The following is a 12544-nucleotide window of genomic DNA, read 5'->3' on the forward strand; positions in this document are numbered from 1 at the left end:
ATTGGATTTTGTAAACATTGCATCTGCTTCAGATACTCTCTCATGGAAGAGATTTCCTCCTAGGTGCAGTAAAATCGTAAACAACCTTCTAAAGAACAGGTTATGAATTTTTGTGCACAGAGAAAATCCTCTCCTAGAATCAGAAACCATTTTTAACCTCCTATTATGGATTCAATCAACGTTCATTGTGTTTCAAAATTTATTGCATCTGATCTAAACAAATTTCTGATGTACATCTATTTTCACTTGCCTTGAGTGCCAGGATATATTGTACATTCCTATTTTTGTCTGTTCTGCAGGCAGATGGGTGTCCTAATACGTAGTTGGAACTGTCCTATCTGAGGCTGCCATTGCCATTGTAAATGTATCCTTCAATTTCCAATTTTGTGCTTGTGAGCTGGAAGAAGTCAAAAAAAAAAGAGCGGAATGGATCAGGAATGTCCTCTGCCAATCCTGGACAGCAAGCTGCCTGTTGTCGTTCCTGATGCATTGTTTCTGTACGTGAGGTTGTGCTTCTCGACAGATGAATGGCCAGTAATTTGCTGTTTTTTTTATTGTTCACAACTGACTCCAATGAGTGCCCTTGTATTCGGGGCAATCATCTGCAGTTTGCCTTTTTTCCTCGATTTGGAACCTGACCAGATCCTACCAAACCATGGAAAACATTTTCCATAAATGATGGATACGTTTGGGAAAATTGCAAGCTCACTAGGTGAGAACATGGGTAAAATGGAACTTAATTTTTGGTAACACCACCCAGTAGTAACAATTTAACCATAATTCTTAGCACATAAAAGGCGTCATCCCAATCCAATGCCCAGACAACTGAGCACTAGTATTTTGATTAGAAGAGTACGAAATGGCAGAGAAATATTCGCAATAATTATCTGCAGACAAATACCAACAGAAAAGCAATGGCAATGAGTGAGTTCTTTATGAAAGAAGCGTTATCTTCACTGGAGCTTGGTTTCCCTTAAACAACAGCAAATGAAATGGTTAAAGGTCTGAAAACCAGTAGTCATATTACATGAACAAACAGTAAATTATGTGAAACAACAACAGGAAACACTGGGAAAACTCAGCAGGCCAGGGCAGCATCCGTGGAGAGAGAAACAGAGTTAACGTTTCAGGTCGAAGACCCTTCGTCAGAACTCCTGTGGTTCTTGTAGATATGGTAACTGGATTTTGTTCATTTGGATTTTACTGCTGTAGTGTGTCCCAAAACCGCAGTGCTGGCTTTCAACAGTTGCAGGATGTGCACGCGGATGGGAGCTATCACATTTCAACTGTTTTTTTAAAACCAGTGTTGACTTTTAAACTTATTTTCCACAGCGGTGGATATTGACGCTTACTGAACTTGACAGCTATAGTGAACAGCTGAATTATTTGTTCTCGCCATAGTTTTTAATGTGGGGGTTTCAGCAAGTAATTTCTGTGGGTTGTTGTAATGCCCCTGTGACTTTCATTGTCAAACTCAGTGGCTCTTCGCCCAGATAAGACTTTTTTTTATGGACTGAGATAAATTTGTCAGCTAGCGTTGACACACACTTTGTTTTGCAGCAGACTCTGAGAAACTAATGTAAATAGCACAGCCATTGACTTAAGTGTCTGTGCATTTGAACAGAAGCTCTGCTTATGTGCTTTAAGGTTACTACTGTGAAGAAAAGACCATTTGGACCTGTTTTTTCTCTCTGCATCCAAGGAATGTTCAGTTTATGGGCACAAAGCAGAGGAAAAGGCATCCAGAGACCTGTTAAACCAGACGTCTGTATTCTACATTGCTCTGGGATTTCTGTGCCCCCTCTCGAGGTGGGTGAGGGATGGGGGTAGTGGAATGTTTGCTCTGAGGGCAGACTGGGGCTGTGCTAACGATCTGAACCCAGAAATACAGACGGAACCGATGTTTCCCTCTGGATTAACAACAGAAAATGCTGGAAAAACTCAGCAGGTCAGGCAACATCCGTGGAGAGAAATTTGAGTTGACGTTTCGGGTTGGACCCTTCTTCAAAACTGGAAAGAAAAGAAACTAGATCGAAGGCAGGGCTGCGATCAGACAAAAGAATAAAAGAAACAAAAGAAGTAAAAGAGATTAGAAGCTAGACGAGATGGTAATAGGCTGGGATTAGGTGTAAAGTGTACTGGCAGGGCAAAAGATAGCTGCCAGGTGTGAGAGAGAAACAAAAGGAAAGAGGGGGGGGAAAGGAGTGGAACAATTACAAGAGAAAATGAAATAGGGGCCGAGCTTATGATCTGAAATTGTTGAACTCGATATTGAGTCCGGAAGGCTGTAAAGTGCCTAATCGGAAGATGAGGTGCTGTTCCTCGAGTTTACGCTGGGTTTCCGTGGAACAATACAAGAGGCCAAGGACGGTGAGGTCCGAGTGGGAATGGAGCGGTGAATTAAAATGACAGGCGACCGGAAGCTCGGGGTCACCCTTACGGACTGAACGGAAGTAAGTAGATGTGACTATATGAGTGAGTCAGACCTGGTAGCTGGTGATGACGTCATTTCTTTTGTTACTTTCCCCACTCGGACTCTTTCTTGTAATCTGTAAGTACACTTGTATAAATTAATCATGGAAAAGAAATCCTCCTTCAGCACTGTTGAGCCCTTGTTAAAGATCAATCAAGACAAGCCCTTGTAGCTTTGTCCATGATGGGTTCAATATGAAGGCTGGGTTCACACCTCATAGTTATACCCGAGAGTTAGTTTTGCAATTCAAACTAAGGAAAAGGTTCATCAAAGCACTGGCAGAAATGCATTGTTTTCATTTCCACACCATGGCCAGTTTTTAAACAGAGGCTGGCCCAAGAATGCAAAGGCCATTTTGCAGGTCCACCATTCACCGAATGAAGTAGAGTGGATCTACTACAACAGTTAACGTGGTGCTTATGTGCATGATAAAATCTGCCTCATAGAGAAGGCTATTACTTCTGGAAGCCAAGTGCTCAGCAGCGACCTGCTATCCACGTTGCATTGCCAGTGAAAATCACCACTTCCTTGAATTTCTTTTTTTTATCGGTTCTTGGCATTTGGGTAAAATTGGCGAGGCACTATTTATTTCCAATTCCTGGTTTTTAAGAGTTAACTGTGTACTGTGGGACGTAAGTTGCATACAGGCCAAACCGGGTATGGGTGGCAGGTTCCCTTCCCTGACATGAATCAGTTGAATTTTTATATCATAAGGCCCTTTCAGGCATCCACTGGGGACATATTTAAAATTTGTTCCTAGGATGAGGGCTTCGCTGGCAGGGCCAGCATTTACTGCCCATCCCTAGTTGCCCTTGAGAAGGTGGTGGTGAGCCACCTTCTTGAACCGCTGCAGTCCGTGTGGTGAAGGTACCCCCATAGTGCTGTTAGGGAGGGAGTTCCAGGATTTTGATCCAGCAGCGATGAAGGAACAGCGATATATTTCCAAGTCAGGGTGTGTGACTTGGAGGGGAACTTGCAAGTGATGGAGTTCCCATGAGCCTGCTGCCCTTGTCCTTCTAGGTGGTAGAGGTCGCGGGTTTGGGAGGTGCTGTCGAAGAAGCCTTGGCGAGTTGCTGCAGTGCATCTTGTAGATGGTACACACTGCAGCTGTGGTGTGCCAGTGGTAGAGGGAGTAAATGTTTAAGGTGGTGGATGGGGTGCCAATCAAGCGGGCTGCATGGTCCTGGATGGTGTCGAGCTTCTTGAGTGTTGTTGGAGCTGCACTCATCCAGGCAAGTGGAGAGTATTCCATCACACTCCTGACTTGTGCCTTTTAGATGGTTGACAGGCTTTGGAGAGTCAGGAGGTGAGACACTCGCCGCAGAATACCCAGCCTCTGATCTGCTCTTGTGGCCACAGTATTTATGTGGCTGGTCCAGTTAAGTTTCTGGTCAATGGTGACCCCCAGGATGTTGATGGTGGGGATTCGGCGCTGGTATGTGAAGGAATGAGCCATACCTATTCAGAAAAATACACCATCCTATGAACAGAATTCTGACTTTATTAAAACATGACAAACTGTGTTTAAAAATCTAAAAGCCTCAACGACACAAAGCTGTAAACAGAATACAGGCTTTTGAGATAAGAATCAGTTGTTGACACTGAAACAATAGCCCTATTGAAGCAAAGGGTTGGAACTTCCAGAAAGTCTGAGCTTTGGGAAGAACACAATACCATAACCCAGTTAAATTGTTTTAAACCAACACTTTATAAACAGGCACATGAAAGAGCACAATGGTATAATGTTAAGGTGTCATAAACCAACACTTCAGGAAACAGAAACACAAAACATTAAAGAAACAAAATAACAACAGAAAATGCTGGAAAAACTCAGCAGGCCAGGCAACATCCATGGAGAGAAATTAGAGTCGACGTTTCGGGTCAAAACCCTTTATCAAAACTAAAGAGGCACAGGGAATGAAATAGATTAAGAGGCCAGGCTGGGAGAGAACAAAAGAGAAGAGACATTAAGAGGTATTCAAAACGAGACGAGATGGTGATAGGACTAGTGGAGACAAAAGACAGCTCTAGATTAGGTGTGTAATGCGCTCGCTGAATGTAGAGCTGTCTCCTAATCTAGAGCTGTCTTTTGTCTCCACTAGTCCTATCACCATCTCATCTCATTTTGAATACCTCTTAATATTTCTTCTCTTTTTGTTCTCTCCCAGCCTGGCCTCTCAATCTATTTCATTCCCTGTGCCTCTTTAGTTTTGATAAAGGGTTTTGACCCGAAACGTCGACTCTAATTTCTCTCCACAGATGTTGCCTGGCCTGCTGAGTTTTTTCCAGCATTTTCTGTTGTTATTTCGGATTTCCAGCATCTGCAGTATTTTGCTATCACATTAAAGAAACATATGCCTTCATAAATATGACATCAAATGAAACAAGGAGACATGAAGTCTGTAATACAACCAACTGAGATAGCTAGGAAGACAATCATGTACTCGGTTGAAGTGTTTTTAATTTACATGCTTTAAAAGATACAAACAGAAGACTTTGTAAATATGACATCAATAGATGCACCAAGCAATCACATTGTTTTTATGATAAGTTTTGAACACCTACACAGCAGACAGAATTCTGCAAGCTACCAGCTGAACTGACTGTAAGAATAGCAGGGGTCAACTGAAAGATGACTAGAGATAATTAGCTTACATCAGCAGAAAACTTCAAAAGATATACCACTGAAAAAAGGGTATAAAATATAGAACTTTCAAAATAGGAAGACAGAATTCGCTGGAAGGGGCAAAGCAATTCTCAGCTTCAGAGACAGGCTCTGAAAGCCTACAACCCTTTGAGTCTCGGGTAATCAAAGGTATTTTGATTTTGGTGGATATCCTGGAATAAGACTTAGAAATGTAAAAATGTAACAAAGTTTAGATTTGAGAATAAGGATCTCTGAGAATAAGAATTGTAAGCTATTTGTATTTTGAAGTTGCAATTGAATCACCAGCTGTAATTACATGTCGGTTCTTTAATAAATCTATATATTTTTAGAATTGTCTCCAATAGTACTTCTGTATCAAACTCACAAACTCAATCTCTGTACACTCTTTGGTGAGGAGTTGCAGAATTCTGGGGGAGTTTTCCAGACCCTTATAATATCCGGAAGGATACAGTCTAGTTAAACTTATTAAAAGTGCTATCTGGAGGACGGTAACATCTTCAGGTCGTTCCTTTTGATATAAAGAGGCGAGGAGCAGGTAGGCCCCACAGCAGCAGCGGCGGCGGACCTGTGTGGAGCAAGGCGGCGGTGATATAAAGAGGTGAGGAGCAGGTAGGTTTACCAATCTCCGAGCTCCGAGGGAGGGAGAGAGTGAAGTAAAAAGTAATCGAAGTGTGACATTACCAGAAAGCAGGTAAGTGATTGGTTGGTGAGTATTTCTCTCTTTATCCTTTGTTCCAAACTTAAATTTTGTGGTTTATAGTTTATAGGGTGTCTGTGGTGTAGCGGGGACTGCTGGGAAACCAAGGCCCTTCAGTATATCATTTAATTGTAGTGTAATTGGTGGGATTGATTTGATTTAATTTAATTTGAATTAATTAAAGGGTAAGTCATGGCAGGACAGCGCAGCCCCATGGTATGCTCCTCCTGTGCTATGTGGGAAATCAGGGACACTTCCTGTGTCCTTGACGACCATGTGTGCGGGAAGTGTATCCAGCAGCAGCTACTGACAGACCGCATTGCGGCGCTGGAGCTGCGAGTGGATACATACTGGAGCATTTGCGATGCTGAGGATGTCGTGGATAACACGTTTAGGGAGTTGGTCACACCGCAGGTAAAGTCTGTACAGGCAGGAAGAGAATGGGTGACCACCAGGCAGAGTAGTAGGCGCAGGCAGGTAGTGCAGGGGTCCCCTGTGGCCATCCCCCTCTCAAACAGATATACCGCTTTGGATATTGGTGAGGGAGATGGCTTATCAGAGGAAGGCAGCAGCAGCCAACTTCCTGGCACCATGGGTGGTTCTGCTGCACAGGACGGGAGGAAAAAGAGATGGGGATTCTATTGTAAGGGGAATAGATAGGCATTTCTGCGGCTGCAAACGAGACTCCAGGATGGTATGTTGCCTCCCTGGTGCAAGGTGCAAGGGTCAAGGATGTCTCGGAGCGGCTACAGAGCATTTTTGAAGGGGAGGGTGAACAGCCAGTTGTCGTGGTGCATATAGGTACCAACGATATAGGTAAAAAACGGCATGAGGTCCTAAAAGCTGAATATAGGGAGTTAGGAGGTAAATTAAACAATAGGACCTCAAAGGTAGTAATCTCAGGATTGCTACCAGTGCCACGTGCTAGTCAGAGTAGAAATAGAAGGATATTTCAGATGAATACGTGGCTAGAGGAATGGTGCAAGGGGGAGGGATTCAAATTCCTGGGACATTGGAACCGGTTCTGGGGGCGGTGGGACCAGTACAAACCGGACGGTTTACACCTGGGCAGGACCAGGACCGATGTCCTGGGGGAGTGTTTGCTAGTGCTGTGGGGGAGGGTTTAAACTAAAATGGCAGGGGGTTGGGAACCTGAGCAGGGAGACAGAGGAAAGGGAAACAAGGATAGAAGCAAAAGACAGGAAGGAGAAAAACAAAGGTGGCAGTCAGAGAAATCAACGGTTTAAATCAAACATGGCCACAGTAAATAATAATTCTAAAAGGTGTAAGAGTGTTAAAAAAACAAGCCTGTAGGCCTTGTGTCTTAATGCGAGGAGCATTCGTAATAAGGTGGATGAATTAGCTGTGCAAATAGAGGTAAACGGATATGATATGATTGGGATTACAGAAACATGGCTCCAGGGTGACCAAGGCTGGGAACTCAACATCCAGGGGTATTCAATATTCAGGAAAGATAGGCAAAAAGGAAAAGGAGGTGGGGTAGCATTGCTGGTTAAAGAGGGGATTAACACAATTGAAAGGAAGGATATTAGCTCTGATGATGTGGAATCTGTATGGGTAGAACTGAGAAATACCAAGGGGCAGAAAACATTAGTGGGAGTGGTATACAGACCTCCAAACAGTAATGCGGAGGTTGGGGATGGCATTAAACGGGAAATTAGAGAGCATGCAATAAGGGCACAGCAGTTATCATGGGTGACTTTAATCTACATATAGATTGGGCAGTAACAATACTGTGGAGGAGGAATTCCTGGAGTGTACACGGGATGGTTTCCTGGACCAATATGTCGAGGAACCAACTAGAGATCAGGCCATCTTAGACTGGGTATTATGTAATGAGAAAGGATTGATTAGCAATCTTGTTGTGCGAGGCCCCTTGGGTCGGAGCGATCATAATATGATAGAATTCTTCATTAAGATGGAGAGTGAAGTAGTTGACTTGGAGACTAGGGTCCTGAATTTAAATAAAGGAAACTACGATGGTATGAGGTGCGAGTTGGGTGGATTGATTGGAGAATGTTACTCAAAGGGTTGACGGTGGATAGGCAATGGCAAACATTCAAAGATCGCATGGATGAACTACAGAATTTGTTCATCACTGTTTGGCATAAAAATAAAACAAAAAAGGTGACTCAACCATGGCTAACAAGGGAAATTAGGGATAGCATAAGATCCAAGGAGAAGACATATAAATTGGCCAGAAAAAGCAGTAAACCTGAGGATTGGGAGCAGTTTAGGAATCAGCAAAGGGGGACAAAGGGATTAATTAAGAGGGGGCAAATAGAGTATGAGAGTAAGCTTTCAGGGAACATAAAAACTGACTGTAAAAGCTTTTATAGATATGTGAAGAGAAAAAGATTGGTGAAGTCAAGCGTAGGTCCCTTGCAGTCAGAATCAGGGGAATTTATAATGGGGAACAAAGAAATGGCAGACCAATTAAATACATACTTTGGTTCTGTCTTCACAAAGGAGGACACAAATAACCTCCCAGAGATGTCAGGGAACATAGGGTCTAATGAGAGAGAGGAACTGAAAGAAATCAGTACTTATAGGGAAATGGTGTTAGGGAAATTGAAGGGATTGAAGGCCGATAAATCCCCAGGGCCTGATAATCTACATCCTAGGGTACTTAAGGAAGTGGCCCTAGAAACAGTAGATGCATTTCTGGTCATCTTCCAAAATTCGAGAGATTCTGGAACAGTTCCCATGGATTGGAGGGTAGCTAATGTTACCCCACTATTCAAAAAAGGTGGTAGAGAGAAAATGGGGAATTATAGACCGGTAAGCCTGACATCGTAGTGGGGAAAATGCTAGAGTCCATTATAAAAGCAGAGCACTTGGAAAACAGTGACAGGATCGGACAAAGTCAACGTGGATTCACAAAAGGTAAATCGTGCTTGACTAATCTACTGGAATTTTTTGAGGATGTAACTTGTAGAATAGATAAGGGAGAACCAGTGGATGTGGTGTATTTGGACTTTCAGAAGGCTTTCGATAAGGTCCCGCATAAGAGATTAGCATGTAAAGTTAAGGCACATGGGATTGGGACAAGGTACTGACTTGGATAGAGAACTGGTTGGCAGACAGGAAGCAAAGAGTTGGAATAAACGGGTCTTTTTCCGAGTGGCAGGCAGTGACTAGTGGGGTACCGTAGGGATCGGTCCTAGGACCCCAGCTATTCACAATATATATAAATGATCTGGACGAGGGAATTAGATGTAATATCTCCAAGTTTGCAGATGACACAAAGCTGGGTGGGCGTGTGTGCTGTGAGGAGGATGCCGAGAAACTCCAGTATGATTTGGACAGGTTGGGTGATTGGGCAGAAGCATGACAGATGCAGTATAATGTGGATAAATGCGAGGTTATCCACTTTGGTGGCAAAAACAGGAAGGCAGATTATTATCTGAATGGCAATAGATTGGGAGAAGGGGAAGTGCAATGAGACCTGGGTGTCCTTGTGCACCAGTCGCTGAAGGTAAGCATGCAGGTGCAGCAGGCGGTTAAGAAGGCAAATGGTATGTTGGCCTTTGTAGCGAGAGGGTTTGAGTACAGGAACAAGGATGTCTTGCTGCAGTTGTACAGGGCCTTGGTGAGACCACACCTTGAGTATTGTGTGCAGTTTTGGTCACCTTATCTGAGGAAGGATGCTCTTGCCATGGAGGGAGTGCAGCGAAGATTCACCAGACTGTTACCTGGGATGGCAGGAATGATGTATGAGGAGAGATTGGGTCGATTGGGCTAAGGATAAGGGGTAAGCCATTTAGGACAGAGATGAGGAGGAATTTCTTCACCCAGAGAGTGGTGAACCTGTGGAATTCTCTACCACAGAAGGCAGTGGAGGCCAATTCATTAAATATATTCAAGAAGGAGTTAGATATTTTTCTTAAGGCTAAAGGGATATGGGGAGAAAGCAGGGACAGGGTACTGAATTTGGATGATCAACCATGATCTCATTAAATGGTGGAGCAGGCTCGAGGGGCCGAATGGCCTACTCCTGCTCCTATCTTCTGTGTTTCTATGTTTCCTTTATGGAGAGATAGTCTGGACCTTTAGCCCCAATTAAGCATCTTATAGGATTCGGCTATCTCTAACTTTAGTTGAAGGTGAACGTCTAGGGAATACGCCTGATCCGGGGTAGCCCGAAAAGGGCTAGGACTAGTAATTATCCCTTCAGGTAATGCCGTTGAATGTCAAGGGGCGGTGGTTAGACTCTCGCTTGTTGATGATAGTCATTGCCTGGCACTTCTGTGGCGCAAGTGTTACTTGCCACTTATCAACCCAAGCCTGAATGTTGTCTAGGTCTTGCTGCATGCGGGCATGGACTGCTCCATTATCTGAGGAGTTGCGAATGGAACTGAACACTCTGCAATCATCAGCGAACATCCCCACTTCTGACCTTATAATGGAGGGAAGGCCATTGATGAAGCAGCTGAAGATGGTTGGGCCTAGGACACTGACCTGAGGAACTTCTGCAGCGATGTCCTGAAACTAAGATGATTGACCTCCAACAACTACAACCATCTTCCTTTGTGCTGGGTATGACTCCAGCCAGTGGAGAATTTTCCCCCTGATTCCCATTGACTTCAATTTTACTAGGGCTCCTTGATGCCACACTCTGTCAAATGCTGCCTTGATATCAAGGGCAGTCACTCTCACCTCACCTCTGGAATTCAGCTCTTTTACCCATGTTTGGACCAAGGCTGTAAAGAGGTCTGGAGCCGAGTGGTCTTGGCGGAACCCAAACTGAGCATCGGTGAGCAGGTTATTGGTGAGTAAGTGCCGCTTGATAGCACTGTCAATGACGCCTTCCATCACTTTGCTGATGATTGAGAGTAGACTGATGGGGCGGTAATTGGCCAGGTTGGATTTGTCCTGCTTTTTGTGGACAGGACATACCTGGGCAGTTTTCCCCATTGTCAGGTAGATGCCAGTGTTGTAGCTGTATTGGAACAGCTTGGCTAGAGGTGCGGCTAGTTCTGGAGCACAAGTCTTCAGCACGACAGCCAGGATGTTGTCGGGGCCCATAGACTTTGCTGTATCCAGTGCGCTCAGCCGTTTCTTGATATCACGTGGAGTGAATCGAATTGGCTGAAGACTGGCATCTGTGATGGTGGAGCACCTCAGGAGGAGGCCGAGATGAATTATCCACTCGGCCCATCACAGGAGTCTGTCATTATGCTCTCCACTACTGCATTAAGGATAGAACTTGAGCCCAGTTTTGGTATCCACTCGCCCATAGACCTTTTGGCAGGGAATACTAGTAGCAGCAAAAGAAACAGCTACAATTCTGTGCCTACTAACAAACCTTTAGAACAACAACAACAACAACTTGTATTTATATAGCGCCTCTAATGTAGTAAAACGTCCCAAGGCGCTGCACAGGAGTATTTTAAGACAAAAAAATTTTTTGACTCTGATCCACATAAGGATAAATTAGGGCAGGTGACCAAAAGCTTGGTCAAAGAGGTAGGTTTTAAGGAGCGTCTTAAAGGAGGAAAGAGAGGTAGCGAGGCGGAGAGGTTTAGGCAGGGAATTCCAGAGCTTAGGGCCTAGGCAACAGAAGGCACAGCCACCAAAGGTTGAGCGATTATAATCAGGAATCCTCAAGAGGGCAGAATTAGAGGAGCACAGATATCTCGGGGGTGGGGGTGGGGTGTTGTGGGGCTGAAAGAGGTTACAGCGATAGGAAGGGGCGAAGCCATGGAGGGATTTGAAAACAAGGTTGAGAATTTTGAAATCAAGGCGCTGCTTAACCGGGAGCCAACGTAGGTCAGTCTATATAGAATACATATATAGGAAGATATATTACTCCATTACTGTGCAAATGGCATGCAACCAGTGCCAGAAAATTATGCACATCAATGTATGCTCCCTGTGGCTCGTGCATGGTGCTTTGATTGAGGCAATCTAATGGTGTACAAATCTTTTGCAGGAGAAAGAAAAACCAGAGGGCTGCCTACTCTGAGATGTGGGTAATGAAACCAATGCTGACGAAAGCTTTACATAACCCATATACGCTAGCAAAGGTCAAACATAATGATGCCAGGATTCTCAAAATAGCAAACATTTGCATGTTGCTAGATCATTTGCCCAGGCCAAATATTGCAGTATGCTGCAAGTGAATCCTGTCAATAAGCACCTCCAACAATCCATAAAGCAGCTTTAAGAGTACTTTGCTCCATTTTCTCTATGATTTGTGCACCTAGATGTAGATTGGCAATTGCAAAGTATAAAAGAAGCATGACACAGGTGAGCTGAATTTAATGCTTTACCACTAATAGTTCAGATTGTACAAAAGTAAAATGGCGCTCTGCCACCATCTTGATCTTCATTCATATTTCCTACATACTTCCTACATAACAGCCATTAATTCCTTATTCTTGGAAAAAATAAAATCTGCCCTAAAGTGAATATGCAGGAATGTGGGTGTTAATTGTTTAATCATTGATTTAGAAAAGTGAAGCAATTTTTGTCCCACGATTTCTGTTAACTGGCCGTTAGTGTATTTTTACAGATCCCACTTCTGACACCATAAAGGTGAATAGTCTACTGTTCTGTAGGTGAAAAGGTATAATGCAATACCAATCATAAACACATGCCGTATTACGATCTGCCCTCTCTGGTAGATGTAATGATTCCATGGCACTATTTAAAGAGCAAGGGAGTTCTCCCTGGCCAACAT

Source organism: Somniosus microcephalus, chromosome 22 (genome assembly GCF_052327205.1).
Source record: "Somniosus microcephalus isolate GS21.2 chromosome 22, FLI_Smic_1.0, whole genome shotgun sequence".
Taxonomy (NCBI): Eukaryota; Metazoa; Chordata; class Chondrichthyes; order Squaliformes; family Somniosidae; genus Somniosus; species Somniosus microcephalus.